This window comes from Bactrocera latifrons, unplaced genomic scaffold, assembly GCF_001853355.1.
Source record: "Bactrocera latifrons isolate USDA-ARS-PBARC rearing strain unplaced genomic scaffold, ASM185335v1 scaffold_55, whole genome shotgun sequence".
Classification (NCBI taxonomy): domain Eukaryota; kingdom Metazoa; phylum Arthropoda; class Insecta; order Diptera; family Tephritidae; genus Bactrocera; species Bactrocera latifrons.
This window is the reverse complement of record NW_017537212.1, coordinates 1250205-1275396: the sequence shown is the minus strand read 5'-3', so window position 1 is coordinate 1275396 and position 25192 is coordinate 1250205. Positions and strand designations below refer to the sequence as shown.

At 37.2% G+C, this 25192-nt stretch overlaps 1 protein-coding gene across 2 annotated transcripts in view; it reads left to right on the top strand.

Moving 5' to 3' along the window:
• The window catches only part of LOC108974343 (furin-like protease 1), a 240956-nt gene that overhangs the window by 70818 nt on the left and 144946 nt on the right, over positions 1-25192 (top strand). The window lies entirely within an intron of this gene.

Genomic DNA, 25192 nt, shown 5'->3' with positions numbered 1-25192 from the left:
AAATTTTAGTTGCACTTGTGTTCTTATCTATTCTATTCTCTTATTTCCTTTCTTCGTACTTGATTACCATTTGGTTGTTACCGTAATTTTTGCTTTGTAATACTTATTTTAACGACAATTATTTTCTCTTATGGAGATATTTTCAGTTGTTCTAGGTCAGATTTAAATGGGGAATTTTTTTTGCCGAAGAGCTACATACATGGTGTAAGGATGGTTTAGAATACCTCTGACATAGCTCCATCTAGCGGATTCATGCCTTCTTTACACAAAATTTCGACAAGAGAGCAAACACCTAAAGTGTTGTGTCGCAATGGCGTATCATGCCTACATACATACATTACCTTAACAAAGAAATCCGCAAATACTTTAGGAATCGAAATGGCCGGGGTGTAAGTGTTCTACTTTACTCATGTATTGCACCAACATAAGCGAGTGCAGCAGACGAGAAAATATGCAGCAATATCACATGCGCAGCTCTACTGCATCATTCCAAGTGGAAATGTTCTAATGTACACCATATTGAAATAACGGTGCACATCTAGGTGATGATGAAAAGCGGAAGCGAGAAGCAGTATGAGGAGAGTGTTGAGAAAATTATCGTGAATTACCGTTTAGCAAAGCCTAGCTGTATTAGTGACTCAGTCTAGTGTAAGTGCGTGGGTCTACAGTAGTGAACACGCACGAACGCACAGACATTTATGTACTATATGCGAACAATATACATGTGTGCTTGTATGAATGAGTTCTTAGCGTTTATTTCTACATTTTTGCATAGCTTCGCGTTACCTACATACTTTCTTTTGCTCAATAGCTCGTTTCGAAGCAAAAATGCTTTTCATAAAGTGCAGTTATAGTCGAGCGTTTAATGCACTACATTTACTATTGCGACTGTTGTTGTTCTTGTGTTTATTTTTTTGCATTTATTTCTTATTATTTTATATGCATATGCGCCTCTGGATATTTCTATCAATTGTAAATGGGTTCAGGCAGCATCCTTGCTTTTATTGTTGCCGCAATAAAGAAAATATTTACGCAATTGCTGCAATATTTACTGTTAGAGCATTATTGCGCTGCGCCGTGGCTGCAAAGTCAAGTTGCCAATAAGCGCCGCCAAGGATCTTGCCATGCACCACAGCCATGTGGTGTTTGAATTGCACAAATGCACGCATACATGCTACATCTATGTGGATTGTCGGTAATTAGATCAAGGTGCTCACAACAGTGAAGCGGAGACTAGCTTAGATGTTAAGAGCGGTTGTCACTAGGTGAGAAAATGTGCATGATTGACTCCAACGCTCGAACCTCTGTTCTCAGCGGGGCTTAATTATTTAGAATTTTTTGATCCACGAGTGATCTACTCGTGAGAATGAGAATCTTGTAGATTAAATTTTTTCATTTTATTAATTTTTTTGTATAAAAATGTAGTTTATATTTGAAGACTTTATCGAAGTTCGTTTCCTGTAAACATTGCTAACTTTATGTATTTCTTTTATTTTTCAGGTAAAATTGTCATCGTTTTCAAAATATAAACAATTATTTAGGTAAATATATTGATCTAGGAATAGAAAACTAGCCATTCTTCTCTTTGAGTACAGCAAAATACATTTTCAGTAAATCGGTTGAAAAACAGGTGATCATGATACTTTGGAACGTCTACTCTACAAAACGCTAGACTTAATTTTATTAAGTTTTGCCGACAGCAGATCGGTCATAAAAACAATTTATTTTGATCCGATCATTAAATTGAACAGGTTTTTTTTTGGCTTGTCATTTCGTAATTCCCTGCCCAGGTGTATTTTAAAATCTGTCTTTCCAATTAATTCAGTTAAACTTACCAACTGTTAGTTAAATTATTAAAGGTATATATTTTCCTTACCAAATTTCGCTAAATGTCCCACTGTGCTTCAGAGCTTGGCATTTAAGCGCAAAAACAAGTGGCAAAGAATTTATGCAATTTCACTATTAAAAGAAGAGAATCGTGTTAAAAGAAGTAATAAAATTACATCAAACCCATACAGACGTAAATCGAAACGTAAATACTATGGGGAGCATGATTAAAACGTTAAAGGTATGGAAAATAATGTGAAATATAATGGAATGGAATAATTTCCATGTGACCTGCTCCACTTTTGCCGAGCCACAAACGCAGAATACATATCACGCACACACACACAAACTTCGTGTAAAAATTGCCGCGATTGTAAGCTGTTTGCACCAAGTGCACCTACACAGCCGGCAAAGCCACAGCAGCTACAACGACAAAAGTGCAAACACACAGCAAAACAATCGAACAAATATTTCATTGTGTGAAGAAAAACCAAAAAACAACAAGGCAAAATAAAATAAAGAAATAAATTGCTGCTTTGCATTTTTCTCGCTTGTTCGTGCATTTCTTTTAATTTTGATTGCTTTTGCTGCTACTTCTGTGGCTGGCTGGCACTGCAAACAAAGAAAAGATATGGAAAACACTATAATAAAAGCGAAAAATCATTGCAAAACGGAAAATGCAAATAGAGTAGTGCAGAAATGCCGATGAAGAGGCGCCAACCGTCGTTGAAGCGAGCGACATTCATACAGAAGAGATGAAATGGAGGTGAAAATGAGGAGCTGTTGCAAGGCGGCAAGAAAACGTGCGGCACGGCGTGCTGTCAATTGGAGCGAACTGTAGACACTACTGCGGCGGACGCTAACGGGTCGAGATTGCAGCCGCGCGACTGCTAACAGCTTTAAAGCGCCCTCAGTGCACGGGACGCGGGCGATGCCTGCGACAGACACAGACGAGGCGCCACCAACCACTTGATGTGTTGCACTCAATTTACTTGTTTATTCTATTTTTGTTTCGTTTGTGTGTTTGTGCTCAGAGTTTCCTATATTATTTGCCACGTTTGTCAAGCGAACCGCAGAACTTTAATGCTCAGCGAGCTTGCGGCACTTTGCCCAGTTCACACGTTTACAGATGTATGTGTTTCTATGTATATATATATATATATAACAAACAAATGAGAATATCCCTGCAGGGATCATTATACAATTAATCAAATGTGAACTACTTGCATATGGACCAGTTCAAAACTAGTTTTTGTACTATTTGCTGTATTGGAAAACAACTGAACTGACGATAAATTAACAAATCCTATCCCATCCCATCAAAGTCCCATTTTTTTTTATTTTTTATTATTGTTCCCTGCAGGGCGTGACTCTTAGTTTTTTTGTTGCAATCAGAATTGGAATTTCACTTGTGCACTGACACCGACTAGGACAAGTGGCTGTCACATGCGGTCGCCTCTTTCGGATATTGCTGTCGGGCTGTTTGTCTAACTGTTTGGCTGCTAGAGCGCCGACAGCGTTGTCATGGGGTCAATAAAGTCAAAATGAGGGCCAAGAAATGTGAAATGTGTCGACAAACGAAAATGTATAAAAAAAGCGAAACGAAACAAAGTAAAAAATTGCACTGCCAGCACACAGTTGTAATGGTTATGGAGCAGTAGGTATTGCGGCAGACAGCAGTGCAATGTTCCGTAAAATCCATGTCGTAGATGTGACGTATGCATATGATGTGCTTTTGTAGTTGTAATTGTATTTTGATTTGGGTTATATTTTTATTTTTAGAGTTAATGGGTCATGAAGCAGTTTGGAAGCAAAACCATTTTGATATTGGAACTTTACACACCTTCTAGAATCTTACCTAGTAGTAAGATAAGGGTCGCTTGAAGGTCCTGTGACTTTGCTGCCTACATAAACAAACCGATCAGCAAAATGTTTATTTCTGAGTTTAGGCTGCTGCTATTTCCATATTATTTTGATAACATTTCAAGCTAAAGTGCGCTAATCCGAACCATTATCAGAGTTGGTAAACTTTATTTGTCGGCTTTCATTATTATAGGGGTATCAGTCCTCAATAAGGGCAATGAATAAACACTATAAACAATACTAACTGAGTCAATTAAGAGGTTGTTTGAAACATCGTTTAAGGAAAATTGCTAACTGACTACGTCCACACATCATACCCCGATCGAGCGGCATTCGATATTTAGTTTTCGGTGTTGTTAAAACTTTCTGTTTTGTTAAAATACAACTTGCATAATCGTAAAATCACTTATGTTTAGGCTTGTCGATATCAAGCGAATGAAGTTTTAGGAGTTGGCTCATACTCGCTTATAAAGTCGACTAAGAAATCTGAAGAAAGAATGTATGTAAGTTCTTAGCCGCCGTTTTCGTTATGTCTGCCTATTGTTGCTTTCCCTATGTTGACATAAAAGTACCACACTCACTCTGGTGGATATGCAGTTCAAGTATTCTCTACAAAACATATAATGAGAATATTAATAAGGCTCGTGCGTAGATTATACATAACAAACACATAACGGTATTACGAGCGTTTTGACGATGGAAATATAAAATTTCACATTTTACGATTCTTACACACTGAAGTGCAAGCACATTTGCGTGCGCAAAGTGCCTGCTGCACACGTTCTATGCCACTGAAATGTGCCGCTTGGCCATGTTGAAGACGAGGCAGAAGAAGAGCGAACAACTGCAGTATGGAGAGTGAGTGTGGCATACACACAGGAAAAGCAAATATATTAATTCTATGCAATTTATGTATTTTGTATGTGCCTCGCGTAGATCCGAGAGACGCCTATAAACGTTCTGGGCCAAATTGGCAATCTTTTTGTTTGCGATTTGATATCATTTCACTTGCAACAACGTGTGCGTAATATTTGAGCGGTTCTTGGAGATATGCGATGGAAAGTTATCTTCTTTATGCAATGTATGGTTTTAACGCGCTTAAAAGTATAGGCTAAAGTGCACATTTTTAAATTACATCCTAGCGTAGTTTATGGTTTTTGAATCTGTTAGCCGGCTCCGCAAGTTGTGAATATAGTTCCCGCCTGATTTAATTCAATTCTGAGGATTGCCTTTATTTTCTTCCTATTTTTATATTTTCCTTTTCTTTTCTTCATTTCACATAAAGCAAGACAGTTGTTTGTTCTGTTTTTCTTTTTACTTCCCATTCCTTAAATATATGTATGTATTTAGCGCCTACGAAAAAATAGCTCTAACACCTCTAACGCCACTAATGCCTTCAATCTCTTCATCAATACGTTTGTTTCTCCGCAAATAATGCCATCAGCAACGCATCTGTTCGCTTTCCTCCATGAAATTATTCAGCCTTCACGCGCACGAAAGCTCTCAATAAATTCTCGATCTTATTGCCCACAAAGCTGCATATTATCCTTGCCTCTTACTTGCCATATTCTATGATTATTGCCTTGCCTCCTTTGATTTGCATTCGATTTGTGATCTTCGCAATTTCCTACTGCGAATGTGTATGTCTCTGCTAACTCCACCTTGGCGACAGGCTTTGCGGCAAGCGGAAATTAAACGAGAAGCTGCAATGTGTTAACTCAGGTTGTTCATAGTTTCGAAACTCTATGCTTTCGGCACATATGCTTAAAGTGGTATACACCAACAAATTTTGAGTTGATAAAAAATGCAGTAACATCTTGAAGCAGTGTCATGGATAACGGCCTCTTGTAAGCCGTTTATAAGCTTGTTATTGCATCTTCGTGCTTGCTCTCCACTTTTTTTCAGCCGTCGCTTTTGTTTTATCTCTCTCTGCTTGGCATTTTGCATGAAATTTCCATGCTTCACTGATTCAGCTGTAGCGTAGCGTAGGTCTCAGTTGTTAACTGTTCAAAGCGGCAGGTTATATTATTACACTTATTCTCTTTCTTCTACCTTTAAAAAAAATGGGATAAAAAGCAAATTTATTTCGTTTGGCAGCTGTCATTTTGCTTGTTTGCTGAAGCATTTTTTTTGCCTTTCGATTTGATCTGACTGTTAATGAGAGTATGGAACCATGTATCACAATGAGAGCATAAATTTTCGAAATTTGAGTATATTAGGTAATGTTTTTCGTATTAATGAGATAAAGATCTTTAAAAGTTTAAACATGTATTTATAGCCTTATATTACTTTCTAAATTATTAAAATAATAGTGTGCTTCAAAATAGTTATAGTTTTTTTTTTGTGGGGACTGCGACGGGTTTTCATACAAACGTTATCTTTGCCACTATTGTATAACTTCGTGTGCTTCAGTCCTTTACAACACGCCATTTTATTTTATATTCACACACACACACCCCCAGAAATCTTGCAAATTGTCTTGGTGAATCTTGATTTTTTCCAGGGACAGTCTTAGGGAATCCTTTAATTTTTTGCGCTTCATTGCATAGTAGATCTTGCATGTGCGTGAAAGAGCTAGTATTCATTCGTTTATGGCTTCATGTATAATTCCTTTCACCCAGGCGCGTTGATTTCTAAGGTGTCTAAGTGAAGTATGAGTGTAATACGAGCTTAGTATTTATAAAACGGGGTCAAAGAATCCGATTCACAAATTTTCTACTTTTAGGCGATTTGCGATATATCCAGGTTCTCAATGTAAATGGAACAAATGGAATGGAATTTAATACACACCTGGCAATTCTTTTGACTCATTAATTTCATGGTTAGCTTTACCCCAAATCAAAAAGCGATGTGTGCTTATGTGGTTAGATTTGTGGGGGCAATGCCTGAGTACAGTTGTGGATGTTGTAAGCTGTGCGTTTAATCGCCATTAATTAAGTGTAGCTAGCTTTTAGGCGCATTAACACATACCAAAGCAAAGTTGCAGCATACATTAAGCTGAATATGGCCAATACAATGCCCACAATGATCGAGTGAAATTGAATTTGGTACGAAGAAAGCACATAGGGCGCACCGAAGTGAGTCTATGAATCCATAAATATATTACGGTTACTTTAGTTAAATACGATTTACACGTTGGGCATATAAATGTGCCACTGAAACTGTTATTACTGTTGCCAATGTGTTGCCTAAGGCCGATTATAGCCATATTACACACATAGTATTAGTATTAAGTTGCCAATACTTGCGACGTGTGTAGGCGAAAAGAAGAAGAATTAACTCTTAATACCAGGATTTTGTACGAACATTTCATGTAACGAGGTATGAGGTAAGTTAATACGGATAATGCGGTAAAATTGCTGAATAAAGCTACGCAGTGCTAATGTAACGCTGAAGATTACTGCTATTTTAATGCAGAGCATACTGCCGCTTACAATAAGAAATTTGCTATGTGCATTTGTTGTTGCTGAGACATAAAATGGCAATATTTGTCAAATAAATTTTTAAACTGAAAAGATAGATCGCATGGAAAATATATTTGCACTTACTTCGGAATATTTCGTTGAGTGTCACCAATGTTATACTTTTTACCGTTATTTCCTTAACTTACGTGAACTTTTTCTGGTTCGAACTACCGACAACGCCAAGCAATCCTAGAAACCTTCCCTGCCATTGCAATTTGAGCTCCATTTTATAGCGAGAGCTAAGCAACGCTCACCAAGCAAGCGCGCATACAGGCTGTAAGCGTGCATCTATTGTGCAGCACGCTATTGTTGAATCTTTACGCCATTTTTTACAACTTTGTTTCGCCAGCACGCACGGGCACACACACACAGCCGCATACATGCATGCATATGCGAAGTGCTCGAAAGTTTTGCTATCGACGCGTAATTTATAACCTCTTCAACGCCACTTTAGCACTTTGCCACTTACGAACCTTGCAACAAATATGCGCGCACGCACATATCTTTCGCTTTGTATTGCGCTCGCAATTCCAATTTTCCAATATGCGCTTTAAATGCTCTGCGCCATCCTCCCACCGCAACCTCCAATCTGCTGCTCGTCCTGCCGCCGCCCACCTCACCCTAACACTGTGTGGCGCCGACATTGTTGCGCTATTGTCGTTTTTGTGTTTTCATTTGTTGCTGATTTTATACTCTATCCTTTTTGTTGTCATTGTGCCACACAGCGCACAAGTTTTCAACGTAAGTGCGGCGTAAAGTGTGTGACTTTTTGTAAGTTATGCGTGCGTTGATAGTAAAGTATGCTGTGGCAGGGCGTAAAAGAAAAATTGGACACTTAACGGTTTACGCCGAAATGCAAAATAGCGAAGCAGTTGACGTGCCGTTTTAACACTGCTTTGTTTATGCGGTGTATTGCAAACACCTAAGTGCACTTATGTGGCACGGTGCAGGTGAAGAAGTTGCACGGCTGTTGGCCTTAGCACGTGCGTTTATCCGCCACACAATGTAAGCTTGTCTCATCAATCGCAACGGTTAAATTTATTGAACGTGTGAGGGCCCATGAAACTTGGATTCGTCTTTGCATGACGGTTGTGTTTTTAGGTTATGTAAACTGTTTATTTATTTAATTGTTTCAGGTCCATTTACCATGCGCTTTCACTCATTACGAACGTTAGTACAAATATAAACCAATAATAACAGATGAAAAAGAAATTAATTTGGAAAAAATTAAAATATCTTGGGAAGGTTGAAGTTTAAACGTAAAAAATTCTACGAATAATCCACTTCTTCTTAACTTTAGTAGCTTACCATATAAGATGATAAGGTTTATCCTGTAGTCCTGGTTGCTGACAGCCTTTTTGAAAATGTCAGTGACCTATTTTTCGCAAAAAGTCGCTCCATTTGACCTCCCATCCTACCGCAGGTCGCCACTCCACCTGTGACTATGTCAGGTAAACTTTTTGCATGAGCAAACCAATTTGAAAAAGAAAAATTGCAAAGTTGTTGGCTTACGACTAATTACAATAACAATAGCCATTGTCAGAGCACAGCAGCTAACTTGCTACCTTGCTGTCGCTTGTTGATAAAAAATATGGAAAATCGAAAGGCGAATGCATGCAATAAAAAAGTTCGCACTGGCAACACTAATTAACTGCGATTTTTTGTGTTGGTAGTTAGTTGAGTTGGAACCAGGGGAAGGTGGTCGGAACATGTCTCGCACATACTAGCTGCATTTCGCATAGAAAAACTGAAAGGGAGAGGAAAGCTTTCAGAGGGCGGTTTGGTAGTGGTACAAGCCAAGGACACGCGCAATGGTAAAACCGGTTTATGCCGTGCCTCGTTTGCTGAAACCACCGAATATCAGCTGAAGTGAATTCACCTTTACTTCTCAGAACACTTATAAGCCCTGTGGTTGTTAATGCGTTACTCATACGCAGCGTTGTACTCTATGGTAATACTGAAAAAATTCACATAAATCTAGCTTTGCTACAAGGTTTCAGGAAGGTGTGTGTAAATCGGACTTTGTTAATCAAAATTAAGCTCACTTAGTTACACAACAGAAAACTGGAAAGCAACAAAAAATCTTCGAACAATTTTAAGGAAAAAGCATCAGTAAAGCCTCTCCACTAAATCTTAATTACTTCCAAGTGTCTGCGCCTTCGTCTTATGTACAGCGAGTAATTCAAATGTATAGCTGACCACAAGATTACGATTTGATGTATAATATGCCAAGCTGAAACACAGAATTTTCTTAAGTCAATGTCATTCAGGCTGAAAGCTTTCAAACAAAAGTGTACGTAGTATTACGTATGTGTTTATATATATAGTATGTGTTCATTTAAAGCTCTCAGGAATTTAATTGGAAATTAATTACACTTAGGGCAAATTCGCAAATTCCACAAGTTCAAATTTTGCTTGTATGTGTGTTGAAGAGCTCGGATATTGAATTTGCACTTAGTGCTTTAAGCCACACCTATTAACATACCCGAGGAAAATGGCGGTGTTTATCGGAAACTTCTGCAAATTATGTTATTTAATGGTATTAAGCACAACAACATTTGTATATATGTTTGCTTATACATATGTACATGGTTAAATAAATAAACTGCTAAATATGCTTTTACTTAACATCACAATACCGAAGTTTCGTGATTTAAAAATAGTAAATCGAGATTGCGGAGTTAGCAATTTTGGATTAAAGAAGTTGAACCCATACTGAAAATATAGACGATCATAAACAAATTCAGCCAAAAGTGCCGAGTTTAATTCGGGATCCCGAAATAATATTCCCGCTCTTTTGTTTTGTTTATTTGCTTTGTTGATTAATTGCTGGAAGTTCAAAATTAAGAGCTCCTTTGCGTTGAATAATTTTTTAGGGAAAAAACAGAAACTTTAAAGGGCAGCCCAAAAAAAAAAAAAGCAATATTCGTATATTCCCAACATATAGTATGTATGAGTATGGGTGTATGGGTGTGTGCATAAGTCAAAGGTGATTACAAGTCCATGGCTAAGTCAGCATTGTTGTGGGCAAACTAAAATAAATTGATGCTATAAAAAGCGTCAAATTTTTTCATATGCTTATAGATTCATGAATAAATTTCTATTAAATGCAAAAGCAAACTTTTTAAGTTTCTTTCGAATTAGGTGATATTCTTTTAGTTTAATTTCATTTCGGCATTCCAAAGTATCATGCGAGTTTCAAAGTAAACTTCTCGCATTCAAGCATTAAAGGGTTATGTACAGTTAAAGCAACGAAAGCAAATGTTGCAACTTTTCTAAAACGCTTGCAGTTGCAAAGTAAAAGTAAAAGTCCGTGTCCACGACCATGTCCATGTCCAAGCACAGTTGGACGTTGAGTTGGGAGTTGAAGTGAAATGAAATTAAATGCCAGAAACCAGAGTGCCAACAGGCAGGCGAAAGTAAAACTTTTGCCACACACGCTGGGCTTCCGTTTCGCCACACAACGGCCCGCTAGCGTAACTAGTTGTTGCTGTAGAAATATAAAGAAACTCGTGTCTGTATGTGCTTGTGTAAATTTATGTTTGCTTTGGGCATTTATATAATATAAATTGTTTTATAACAAAAAGTGTTCCCCAACGGTTTGTTCTCAAAGCAAATGTTGCAACTAGTTGTTGTATTCATATACTTATTATATGTGTATTATAAGTAAGTATTGCTATTGAAAATTGTGAGTACAATAAAATCGGAGAATTAGTGTTCTAGCATTTATATAATGCAGACTAATAGTTGCCTGCTAACGTAGAATTTCCAAGAGCTTGTTATACATTTCTGGGTTCTCCCCTTACAATTTTAGTGAAGATAACTTTATTTAATTTGAAAATAGTTAGTATTGATAGAATAGAAAGTTTATTAATTCCATTTTACAAGCTCTTCAACTTAATCACAGAAGAAGGTGGGTACTTCATTAATTCCCAAGTTACGGATCTATTTAGTTATGTATATGTGACCCATTCGTTTTAGTCTTTGGAAAATTATGATAACTCCCACAATTTTACCAAGGTAAAATTGCTAGCATGGTTTTCATATTTTGAAGAGAAGAAGAGAATCAAGTGATCTGCAATTCTCCATTGGTTTATGGCCAAGTCAATTGATATGCCCGAAAAGCTGCAGCAGTCGAAAATATAATATATTTATAAACTCGCTCATAACAGTACCGTTAACAGCTAAACAGGCGATTGGGAAATTTCCTGTAGGAAACTGCAAAAGGAAATTTACTGACAATTTTAATGAGTAGGAAATAGTTCAAGAATTACAGAAATATAACATAAATCGCCGTAAACACACAAGAAAGTTAATATAAAATAAACCGAGAGGCTGTGGTAAGTGATAAAAGGCTTAAAATTGATATATGACGTTTGCCGAATTCGAAGTCAGCCAGGAAGCCGCCAGTGTGGCAGTAAAAAGGAGCAACGAAATTCTCAGCAGTGCCATGAGATGTATGAATCTATGATTTTGGCGAGTTTTGGAGCGCACTATTAGCTGAATTATAGCATAGGCGACGGCCAAGCGAGGAAGAGTAAAATAATTATGAGGAGTGTAAGACCAAAACCTAACATATTGTCTGGAGATAGTGCATAAAAAATGGTGACTCATACATTTAAATAAAAACCACATTGCAAATTACTGAATACCTATTGTAAAGGTACACGCTAGTTTTGTAGAATATACGAAGACGCATCAAGGATAGCACTAAATTTTATGATATTAAAAATTACATCCTCAACAGGCTTTAAAAGCTCATTTGGCAATTTGTAAAATGAGGCACAAGTGCTGCTCCGCTTCCAGCATGAAAATCGGAATGGGCAACTTTATATTTATAAGCTAAATTTTATAGACATTTATTTATGCAAATGTAAGTAGAAGTGCGCTTTAATAAAATAATCTCACCAGCCTCCACTGCACTGCACTGCAGGCGGCACTCGAGTCAATGGCCAAAAGTAGGCTTACCTTCGCAGGCGCATTTCCATTTGCATTTTCGCTTTTAGTCAATGGCAATGTGCATGTGAGTGTGCGCCTGTGTGTATGCAAGGCGACGCCTGCTAATGTGGCAGGCAAGCAACTGGCCTTCTGCATTTAATAAGCAGCGTGCGACGCCGGCATCATTGTGGTCTATATCTGCTATTACCTCGTGCGATTTCGGCTTGTCGGCCGACCACTTATTTAATTAAATACGTAGCGTGCAATGTGTCAATATAGGCATTTGCTTATATGTTTGTATGTATGCTTGCAGCCATTTTGTGAGTGTGTAATGTTTGGCCTAATTCAAGTGATAAGTAGCATACAAAACTTGGAGAAAAGGCAATTATTTTACGTATATGAGTGTGTTGAATATTAGTGTATTATGCATATACAAATATGTAAGTAACTATAACTTAGAGATTTAAGAAATTCATAACAGGGTGCTTAAATAGTTTGATTTATCTTCAAATTTGTGCCCAAAGCAGTAATAAAGCAGTAATTTTTTGGCTTTCTAAGAAGAGCTTATATTTTTCATGGGCTTCAGTTCAACCGTCACTTTCAAGCGTAATCGAGAATTATTTATACTAAATCTTTATGTCTAATCTAAAGAGAATTCTTGATTGATTACTGTAACCTCCAAGCATGCTCTTGTTCCTAATTTGTAATATTATGTACCACAATTGTAAATAAAAATGCCGTTAAAAATCTTGTATGCACTCCCTGTTTAACAAGCGACACGCCTACTCTACTCCGCCTTAGTGTGGAATTACAGAATCTCCAACACATTTTGCACTTATAGCTGCAATTGTAGATATGTGAGTACGCGCACTCGTCTATGCATTAACTATGCTTGAGCGCCATTAATGTGGGCTTGTGTGTGTTAGTAAGCATTTTGCAAGGCGAAGTGTTGTGCCACATACGCCTGAACGCACGTATGCTTGAACATCTTGAAAGTATGTTGCAGAGAACAAGTTGTATTAGTTTGAGTTGTGTGTGTGTGTGTGTAAGACTTAGCCTATCATGGTATAATAATTATAGGAAATTCATAACAAACTAAAAGCTTAAATGGTGCCTACAATACAGTGTTTTCGCAGTATATAATGGATTAGATGAATGCAAATTTTGGTTTAGAATTACTTTAAAATATATATGGTTTTGTTAAGTGACTCTGGTGTAAACAGAGTGCTACTTAAATAAGTATACGTAACCACGTAGTGCTATATAAGAATTGATATTTATTCCATTTCATGCTGTAAATAATTAAAAGGCTTTTCCAAATAATATCTGTGCAACAAAATTTTACTTCTATTTTAATCTACTGAATATTGTAATCAATTGAAATTGCTAATAATATATGTAGTTAGAAAATGGTTCATTCCATATTTGAAATTACATTTTTACTCAAAAACAATATTCGGCAGTGGTGCGTTTTTTAATTCGTTCTGTATATCTTTTCCACCACACGCGTTGCTTGTTCGATTTCGTCCTTGAATACACAGCCCACAGTTTTCTGCTTGCCACTGTTGGGCACTACTGTTGCTCTCGCCGCTGCCGCCATAAATTTTACCAAATTCGTTATGGTAATCGCCATAATGGGATTTTCCCTACAAGCCACTGCTTTTTTATATGGCTTTGCAAATCTTTTTTTTTTTTTTTTTGTAATATTCTTTTTTGTTTACTAATTTGTTTATTCTACATCATATATGTATTACTTAGCGGCTGCTGCTTTATTAATTTGCTAAAAGCCCTGAAATTACATACATTTTAGTGGAATTGCTTGAAAAAATGCGAGTCCCTAAAAGTAGGCTATAACATTAAATCACATGGCTGTACGAGATTGTGTGAAATTAAATTTTCATACACCGAAAGGAGATAAAAGCAAAGCAAGAGAAAAATAAAAAGCACTCTCACTTTCGTTTTGTGCATTTTCATTCACAGAAGTTGTTACTTTGCAGAGCGACACACGCGCTGTTTTGCCTAAAGATATGCTATGCTCTAGTGGAATTTCTGCTGTGTAACTTCCACTACCCAGTGTAGCATGAAAAGGTCCTTCTAGTGAACTCAACTGTATCAGGAGTCGGTCTACACTTTGTCTATGTATGGAAGTTCGTACATTTAAGCACCTTTTTTTATTTATGTTGAATATTATTTAGTGCGGTTTATAAAGGCATTTGTATGTGGGTAACTGGGTAAAAATAAATTGAAATAGAATTGCTCCTTGCCTACCTTTCCGGCTGTTGGTGCTATTAAACGCTTCTATAATTACATTTCGACGAACACACCAATCTTGCACTTTCACGAAAAATTTTGCTTGTTTTTGTAAAGATTTCATTTGAGACCATGCATTCAATATATGGCCCAATAGTTGTGTTACAAATGCTTGTCGCGCCTAGTGGTATGCTAATTTGTTTTTGCTCTCAGAAGAGAATTCACTAAAAAGTTCAAATTGGAAAAAATAATATTAAAATATAACAGCATACGCAAAGAAAAGCAACAGCAAATACAAAAACAAGTATGTACATAAAAATTTCATTCGTGAACTGTCTGTTCAACGTGTTTCTCTTAAGTATTGCTAGGTATTTGGCACTTCAGTTTCAGCTCTGTATTTTCTTCTTCTTTTTATGCTGCTATTCTCCGGCGGCATGTTGATGTTTGTTTGTTTTACTTAATTTAATAAACTGTGGCAAACACTCATTCCGTGACGGAGACAACGCTTGAAAGTAGGCAACATGGAAAACATATAGAAAAATAAATAATAAAGCCATTAATACACACATCTGCTGTCACACACACACACACACACACATTCATTTTATCTTGAACCTTGATCTTTTTATTTTTGTAAAATACTGTGAGACTCTTTGTTGAGAATTGAGTTAAATATTTCTTCAAAGTCGTCGGTAATATAATAATGCAGCAGACAATTACTGCCTACCTTTAGGCGCTGGTTTAAATACTCATACTCCATACTTAAACTGAAATAATAACTCGAAATGTGTTCATATGTATGTATATGTAAACGGGTAAATGCCAACATGCGCTTGTGGTTATATTTGCACCTAAAGTTATACATCTACACACGAAGATTTATTCAAAAATCACAAACTCGTGTATGCCCTTAGGTGACTTTAATTAAATTTGAACATTTTATCATTTTCTGCTTGACAAATTCAATGGAAATTGATACATGTATATACACATGTATGTGTATGTGGGCTATATACAGATGTGTTATTAAATTAAATTTGTAGTTTTCTACAATAAATAATGGAATTCGGTTGACTGAGGTAAATTTGTAAAATTCTGGACAATGAAATAGTTAATAGATTTCAATTTAAGCTGCGTTAGAAAAACAACATTGATTTTTAAATTGTTTAAGCCCAAGGTATAGCTCAAGGCGCTATGAGCAATAGTTACAGGTTATTTATTTGTTTATTTGTGGAAGGAGGATTTTTTTTTAAGAACACAAAGCGTATTATCCTAATTTTGCTACTGAGGCAACATTATGTTTATAAGAAGCTGACACAGTTCTTCTATGGAAAGTGTACGGCACACTACATACATATACCATATAAGTAAATCAACAAACTCTTACAGAATAAAAAATATAAAATACTTTTATTAGATAACTTCTGCTAGTATCAAAGCAGCAAGTGCTCAAATGTACATCTTAAGTGTTTTAAAATTTTTTGCATTACTATCCGAGATCAAGACAATATATGCTATTATATCAAGCATACAGGCACATTCTGGTTGCTTCATTATGAAATGTGAATATAATGCTTAAGTGGCTTGAGGTTTTATATGTGCAATTTATTTTGGTTATTAACGTCTTGTTAGCGTAATTTTCCAGTTTATATATACACATAACGCGCCTATTGCAAGTTCTTGGTGCGCAAAACGGATATGTGACAACAGTTAGCTGCTGGTACCATGCTAATGACATGACGAAATAACCCACGGATGAAAAGGCACGTTGCGCGACAGCCGCTGGCTGACCATTATCTGCAGAAGCAGCTACTTACCACGACACATTACATAAATCAGCACACTGTCAAGTTTGGAATATACTTTTTAGAATTACATATCGCATCCCGTTCCCCCATGTCATTCAAGAGCCGCTTTTTCAACGCAGAGATAATTTTTTCCGCACCCCTTGCTTGTTTATGAACTACGTGACTCACACAGCAAACAGCGGAGAGAAGAGAGTAGAGAAGTGCCGCAAAGAGCGCTGTGCATACAAAGTTATGATTTATTTAAAAGCGCGCCCGCATTCACGGAACATTCAGCGCTGCAGGCCACACACAACAGCTGCTGGCGGGGTTGGTTGTTGCCGCCTTGTTTTCACTGAGAGAAAAAAAATAAAAAAATTAAATCAAAATAGAAAATAAATAAAATCAAAACATGCAAAAACCGCTAGCAGATATTTGCAACAGCAGTGCAGGGCGTGCAGAAAACTAATGGTGGCCAGGGCGTGTGCGCAAACAAGCAGATAAGCTTAACACGTACCACTACAAGCTAATACAACGACTACAACTATGCTAAGGAAGTAAAAAATAATATGAGTAAACAAAATATAACGGCTGTTGTAGCCTGTGGGCACTGATGGCATGTCTCTTCGTGGACTTGCGGTTCCTGCGAATAAGATAAATGAACTGAGCATGTCATCATTAGATAAGAGAACGCGCACAAAACCAAATGGAAGCGCCTGTAATCTTGTAATGCTGTAATTCCAAAGCCGGGGAAGGCGGCATTCTGTTTTCATATGAAAGCAGGAAACTTTTTCAGCCAAGACACCATGAAGAATGATGAAATAATGACTACAGCGACTGCAGCAGTCATAAATATTACAAAATAATAAAGCCACAGTGTGAAGACGACTGCCCTGCCAGACTTGTGGTGGGACGCTTGGTTTTTAGAGCACCCCTTCCCACAGCAAAAAAAAAAAAAAAAACACATTTTCTGTTTTTCGGTTCTTTAAAACACATTTTTTCTTAGTACAGATTCAACGGATATGCTCATCAAAATAGTCGCATGCTCGAATTTATATACCCATATTATTTGAGCAATAGATTTAATTGAATTAAAATTTGTATACAGGTAGCAACCTGATTCAAAAACCAACTTTCCAAACCTATTCTGCTATAGTTCACTTATCTATCTTGTATATATACTTTTGACTTAAAATTTTGGGACATTTGGCAACCTTCGAGTATTATGCGGACCCAGATAAAAAAAACGGTTCGCGATCTGTATACCGCGAATGTAGTCGATTTACATATGTCGTCGGGTCTGGTAGTTTGCCGCATCGCTTGTATTAAGTTATGAAAGCCACAAACGGTATTAAAGTTATGATTAGTTATGAGCAAAGAATGTAAAACCAAAAGCAAAGTGTGTAGACTTCACTTGTAGCTGCAAAAAAAATTAAAGTTCGTACGCGCCCTAACCAAGGTAAATGCAAATTGCCATGCTCATGCTGCTTTTTTGCATAACGGTAAAGTGCAACTGAGGCGTTGATTAAATTATATATTATAACGCTTCCATGGCACTTACTGAGTATCGCGCGGTAGGAGAGAGGCCATAAAGTGCAAACGCCCAATGTTGATCGCGTTCCCGGCGCATAATTCCTTGCTGAGCGATGGACTAAGTGCTGGGTAGCGTGGCAAATTGATTGAGTAGGCTAAGCACGAAGGTTGCGACCTTCCACTCTTTCTTTTTTGCAAAAAACCGCTTGGTTGCCTGCTTGCGGCTTCATGCCGTTTTGGTTTAATTGAAAATTATGATTGCACCTCGAGTACATGTAACACATACATACAGCAACGGTGTCGTGGCTGAGAAACGAAGAGGAAATGAGCAAAGTTTTTAGAAGAAACTTGTAGACGTACAAAGTAAGTTGCGGATGCCGCATAATTGCTAGCCTTTCGTCTAATTAATTTATAGAAACGTGGCAAGTAAAACGCAAAGAAGAGTTGTATAAGCTATTATTTTATGAACCATTTATCGTTCAGTAAACGAACTGTCATTAGACAGGTACATCATCGAGTTTAAATATTTGCCATTTAGACTTTTAAGTGACCAGGATATACGTTTAAACTACTATTTGACCACCATTAGTGTTTGATGCAGCTACTCCGATGCAGCTATTCCGATTTGGCATTGTCAAAGGAAATAACGTAGTGACAGATCGAACACTATCAATGGATGAACTCGAAGCTCGATATGCATTCTTGCTCATAAGCCGGCTGAGAATTTCATGTACATGCTACTGAACGAATGAATTGTTGGAATGGGATAAAGCCGTACTGCATATAAAAAAAGAAAAACGTACGGTATGGGTTGTTTGAGCGGTAACTGTGAGCGGTGTGACAATATTTTTTATTTATCTGTTTGTCTTAATCCCAATTAGATTGATGTAGGCCAATATATCCTTGCATTGGTACACTTTCATACAAGATGGGCCTACTGCCACTTGACGCGCGTGTACACTTGAGGACTCAAGCACATTCAGTGCACTCAAGCGCTGCTGCTGCAATCCCTCTCGCTGATTAATGCACAGTCCGCTAACCGCAAAGGGAAAATATTTGCAAAGGCCACCGAGAGTCCACTCTCGGGATATTGCATTGCTGCGCATGACGTAGCGTATCAATATTTGTGCATGTAAAATGTTTTCTCTCTACGACCCACTTGAGCTGGACGCTGTTTGCGGTGGCTTGTTGGCTCTTAACCATTCTTCAGTGACCTCGGTGCATCATTGCCCATATATGTAAGTACCTTTTATAGAATTTCGCGCATGTGGCTCAAGATATAACGCTATGTTTGTATGTGCAGATTTCCGGCGACTTCATGAATCAATAAATATTCCTTATTAACGGTGTATGAATTGAGAGAGAAGTTGATTAAATGTGAAAATATGGTAAAGCAAGACGCTGTGCAAACATGCCACAAATTAAGAAGTGCAAAATTGCTTTTTCACCATCATTTATTCTCGAGCAAATAGTTATTGCATACACACTTTGTTGGGTGGGTTTCTCGGAAAAAAAATTGTCGCACCATGTTGCCTTTGCCTTTGCCAACACCCCCAACGTTCTTTACTATTTCGGTTTTTTTTTTTTTTGTTTTTTTTTTTTTGACAATCCCTATTATCCCGCATTCGTTTGTTTTCTTTAACCCTCTCCTTGCCGCAGAGCACCTACACCTGACTGCTGCCAAATCTAGTTGGCTGGCATCTGCTTCCATGGCTCGCGGTGTTCCACTTTATTTATGGCAGCCATTCTATTGCTTATCTATTTTTTTATTGCCGTTATTGGTTATTTGTATCTGGCTTGCTTTTATTGCCTCGGCCTTGTTGATTATTTATCGGTGCTTTCGTTGGTGAACAGTGGCCGGAAAAACTTTTCGTAGTCGGGGAATTTGGAAATCTGTGCGAGAGTTTTCAGCATTTTTGGAACATTTGTATTTTCAACCTCTTGTTATGTTATGCGGTTTGTGTCTAACGTCTTCACTTTCCTTTTACTTTTTATTAGTATTTCTCTATATATGAAATTGCTGCCATATGCTTTCCCCGAATGTTTGTTTATTTGTGGTTCACCACTTGATGAGCGCTTCCGGTGGTGGGCCATAACAGCATTAGCCTACAACCACACAGACATTAAGTTTCAACCGCTTCCGTTTTTTCCGTTACAATTTCGTTTGACTTCTCGCAGCCACTTTCGGGGTTTACCGTGATCGCACACTTGCACTTTGCTTTTTCAACAAATATTTAAAAAAATAGCTGCGTTTTTTGCCAACCATTTGACATTTGCAATCATAGCTGTTTGGCGTTTCACAACTGTAATTTGAAGTGAAAATCGGATGTGGGAATGAAACCTTTTTGCTCTATTTTTGGGGTAGTATTTAGGAGCATAGCTAGTTTTGCACTGAGATTTGTTTTACTGCACAGGCTTTTCTACATTTTCGCAAAAACCGCATAATCCACTACAATGGAAAGTTTATACCTGTCAGCGCATGATATTTGCTTTGACGCACTTTTTGTGGCGTTCGCGGTTTTCAGCTCGAAGCCGAGTGCAAATGTATGCTCACTGCGACGAATCCCGAGAGAAAAAGAGCGGCGAACCATTTTCATGATTTTTATACTCTCGCAACAAAGTATTAGTAGTAGTTTTGTTCACATAACGGTTGTTTGTAAGTCCTAAAACTAAAAGAGTCAGATATAGGATTATATATACCAAAGTGATCAGGGTGACGAGTAGAGTTGAAATCCGGATGTCTGTCTGTCCGTCCGTGCAAGCTGTAACTTGAGTAAAAATTGAGATATCATGGTGAAACTTGGTACACGTATTTCTTGGCTCCATAAGAAGGTTAAGTTCGAAGATGGGCTAAATCGGCCCACTGCCACGCCCACAAAATGGCGGAAACCGAAAACCTATAAAATGTCATAACTAAGCCGTAAATAAAGATATTAAAATTAAATTTGGCACAAAGGATCGCACTAGGGAGGGGCATATTTGGCCGTAATTTGTTTGGAAAAGTGGGCGTGGCCCCGGCCCCTACTAACTTTTTTCCTCCCCATACAAAGGTTATGTTGAAAATCACTAAAAGTGCGTTAACCGACTAACAAAAAACGTCAGAAACACCAAATTTTACGGAAGGAATGTCAGAAGGAAGCTGCATCCAGGCTTTTTTTAAAAATTGAAAATGGGCGTGGCGTCGCCTCCTTATGGACCAAAAACCATATCTCAGGAACTACTCAACCGATTTCAATGAAATTCGGTATATAATATTTTCTTAACACCCTGATGGCATGTACCAAATATGGGTGAAATCGGTTCACAACCACGCCTGAAATCTCGATTATCATTTTATCATGCGAGAGTATAAAATGTTCGGTGACACCCGAACTTAGCCCTTCCTTACTTGTTTTTATCTTGTTTTTTTACGTTTTAATCCACGCGACCGCTATTGATTCAGAAGTGATTCGATCTTGCCGTGCTAATATTTTAGGTAGGTATTTTTGCTGCACTGAGCTGGCCTGCCGCAGCGACCAGTCTCGGCTACTTTTTTACTTGCTAAAGTCTAAGTACTCTACGAAAAAAGTATTTTTGCGTCATGATTTTACGGAGCATTTTTAAATCACTTTTGTAGCTAGTTGCACTTATCTACGGACTACCGGAACTAATCACAGTTTTGAGACTGAGTAACAAGGGAAACGCTTCAACTGCTTGGAATATGGAACTAACGAAAGCTATGGAAGCCATGAAATTTTTTATGTAAGAAATCTCGCCTAAAATAAAGTTAATAGCTTGTTAGCCTAGTACACTCAGTTTCCTAATGCTAGCACTCGCTCTCCTGCTTTTAGCAATTTAGGGGACTTTTTTTTAGTTCTTATTGAGTTTTATTAACCAATTGCGGAAATTTAGTAGAGAAATTTCAGAAAAATTATTGATTACCAGTCGATAAATAAATGAAATAAATAAACTATTGTAGTGTAACATGAAAATATGAAAAATTTGCAGAAAATGTTTTCGGACTGTTTTGTATTATTTATATTTCAACATGTGCCTGACACAAATTAATGTATGCCCATAGATATGTGTGTTGACTATAACAATGCTCATAAAAGATGTGGCATATTTCAGCGCCAATTAAACTAAATCCAGCTAAATGAACAACAAGAGCAAAAACGTACAAGTTGCAATAGTTATTTACTGGCGATAAATGCAAAAGACCACAGAAGTGTTTACAAATATTTATTGGCCCAATTTCGTGGTGATTGTTATTAATTTACAATGAATATGCCAGATTATAAGCTGCAATCAAACGGTCATTGAAGTTTTAATTGAAATATTCAAAACAAAAACCGAAACGAATCGAGTTGAAAATTTGCGCTGAAAAAGCCATCGCCCAAAAATTAAATGTATTAAAAACGAACTAAAGCCAATTGCAATTTATTTTGTCAAAATTGTTGAAGTTGTTACGAATAGAATTTAATTTGTTGCAGCTTTAGCTAATGCGCCTAAAATGCCAACAGCAACAGTAACAGCAGCTTTGTGCGTGTGCATGTATGTGTGAACGCCATATTTTTTCCACTGTCATTGTTTTTTTTATCTACTGCGTATTCTTAGTTCACAGCAACAACGGGGCGAAAAATGAGATAGTAGCGTGTGTGTGGATGAGTGCGCTGGCAAAATGTTATGCATAATTTGTGCTATACATGTCTCACATACATACATATGTATATACATGCATACACGCACTGCCGCGCTTAATTGCAGATAGTGGTCGTATAAAACAATTTACATTAAATTTTGACTTATCATTTTTCACACAGTCACGCACTTATTTATGTATTCATGTACGAGCGTATACGATGTAATACTTATATAGAACATCGAGCGCTTAAACAGTTGCAACATTCACACCCCAGCCACCACATTTGGGCTTATTAAATTTTTTCGCTACATATGCGGTAGTATTATTTATGTAATTTATTGTGTTGTGCGCGCTAATTGTAATTTCCATTTTATATAAGTAATAATGCGATTTCGGTTTTTTATTGCCGACTTTTAGGCGATATTTATTATTTTTCTTTTTTTGCTTGCTTGCTCACGTGACTAATTGTAAAATCATGTCGTCTAGCAATTGACTCCTAGCCGCAATCCGTGGCTTGTGTTGGCTGGTGATGCCACCTATTTCGGACTTCAATTTAATTTGTATATTCTTAATGGGTTATTTATTGTTAGTAACTAATTGTCTAAAATACTTTGACATTTTACATTTGACTTTGAAATCGTTCATACAATTTTTATTGTCTTTAACAAAACCAATTTTTTTTGCATATGAAGGTTGGACCCCAATGAAATTTATATGTGTCATGCATATTTGCAACATTTGCCAACAAATAAATTGCAAACAAATTTTTTTAGAGTTATGTTTTCATTTCTTTCGGTTATTAAAAACAGCCAATTTTAATTAAAAATCACTTAATCTCCATTTTAGCAAGTCCTGCATTTCTTTCATTAACCTTTAGAGGAAATTGGAAGAAGGCAAAAAAAGATTGAAGTAATTGCAATGTTTTAGGCCTCTCGAATTTATCGTTCAATTTTATGTCAGCGCAAGCAATGTACAGTTTATTTCACTTGCTGTTGGCTAATAAAACTCAATGATGAATTCAACAGCTGCCACTGTTGCTATTGAGAGAGCTTTTATTTCGGAATTTTATATCCAAATAATTTTGCTATTTTCCGTTTCATTAATTTTAACCAATTGAGAGAGACTACTGGACTCAATTATTTTTACTATTTTGAAGTTACAAAAAACCCTCCCGATATCCAATTTGTTGCGGGAGTACATGCAGTGGTGTGTGTGCGTGTTCATTCACTTCAAATTTATTCAGTAAAAACCTTTATCGTGTTATTGTGATTTATGTGAAATTTATTGTTCTAAAATTGTCTAAAATTAATATTTTGTAAGTGGCGGATTACTTGTTAGTTATATATGTGTATGTATATGCTGTGTCGGCATTTTTGCTAAAAAAAGTGATTGCCAGTTTTTATAATCAATATGTAAATAGAGGACCAATTCGGAAGTTAACTGATAATTGTCTCAACATTGGAGGACCACAGGGCGTATGATGAATGCAGAAAACTATACTCTCTGAATATCAGTTTTTGTTGGAAAAATAGTTAAAAAATGCACAATTAAAAAAAAAAAAAAACGAAATGCTTCAAAATATTGTGATTATTTTGAATTAATTGCTGTATTGTCATCTTCACCACTTGCAAATTAATAAAAAGTGGATGCTGTGAATCAAGTAGGTATATTATTTTGAACGTGAATAAAAGGGCATACACTTCTAGATCTGAATAATATTTAGCTTCTTTTTATTATGTTTTGTTTCTATATTTTTAGAATGCCGTTGAAAGCTAGCATTGTGTAACGTAACGGCTGTTGAAAAGCATAAAGTATTTCTTCTGTATTAAAAAATTTTGAAAATTCAAAAACTATAATCCTTCGGAATTACATAACCAAACTCCTGTAAGGAGATCGGTCATAACTTTCCCACGTTTACCACCCGCCGCACTTTACACTTTTTCAATTTAATTAGATTTTCTTTCTTTATGATATTTCGCTTTTAATTGTTGTCGGGCAACAACTCAGCGCACTTGCCTTGCTTAAGAGAGACCGCTGCGCCGGGGCGGAGTTTTTAACGCACTGTATTTTTATTGCCGCCGATCCTAAAGACTATCAGCTGCCTTTATTAATTTTAATTAAGCTTTTTGACATTTTACTTACGCAAACAACTGCTGTAACAAACAACATACTCCACGTACTTACACACACACCATAAAATGAACACCAGCGGTAACAAGTGAGCGCACGCTGCCGGAATTGAGTCAGTGACGCTCTCTTTCGTGTATTACATGTATGTTGTTGTTGCATGCAATGCAATTGCGCCCAACACCCGAATCCCCACCAACGCTTATTTACTTTGCTACCCGCAAGCACGCGCGTGTTGTTGTATTCGTCGCTGTTGTATTTGCAAGCATACTTCGATCTTCGTCCTGCGTTTGGTTCTTTGCTTTTCCTTTGCTCATTGTGTCCGATGACGGACATCATTGATAGCCAGATGGCCGCCGCCGCGGTTGCTGTCCATTTTCCTCACCGCTCTTGGCGCTTACTCATCCTGCTCTGCTTCCCACTTATTCTGTTAATGAGTGAGACGTAGTCGGTGTTTATTGTTGTTGGAAATCGCATTAAAGGCTGACGCCTTTGGTTGTCGTCGGGCATGCCTTGCGCACGTGGCTGAGTTCTTTCAGTTCTATGGATGCGCTTCACTGCTTTCAATAGTGTCGTGACCGGCGCCTTGCTGTCGCAGTCAACGCATTTATTTCTTTTGCGTTGCCATAGTCATAATGGGCATCTTGCTCCTGAAAAAAATCCTGTTGAATGACATCGTCATGACCGATATTTGCTTCGGCGACATTATCGATGGTGGCGTGTAAACGTGTGAACTTGTCATTCCTGTCGAGCATCTCATTTAAGCCATTCCTTTTGTAAAT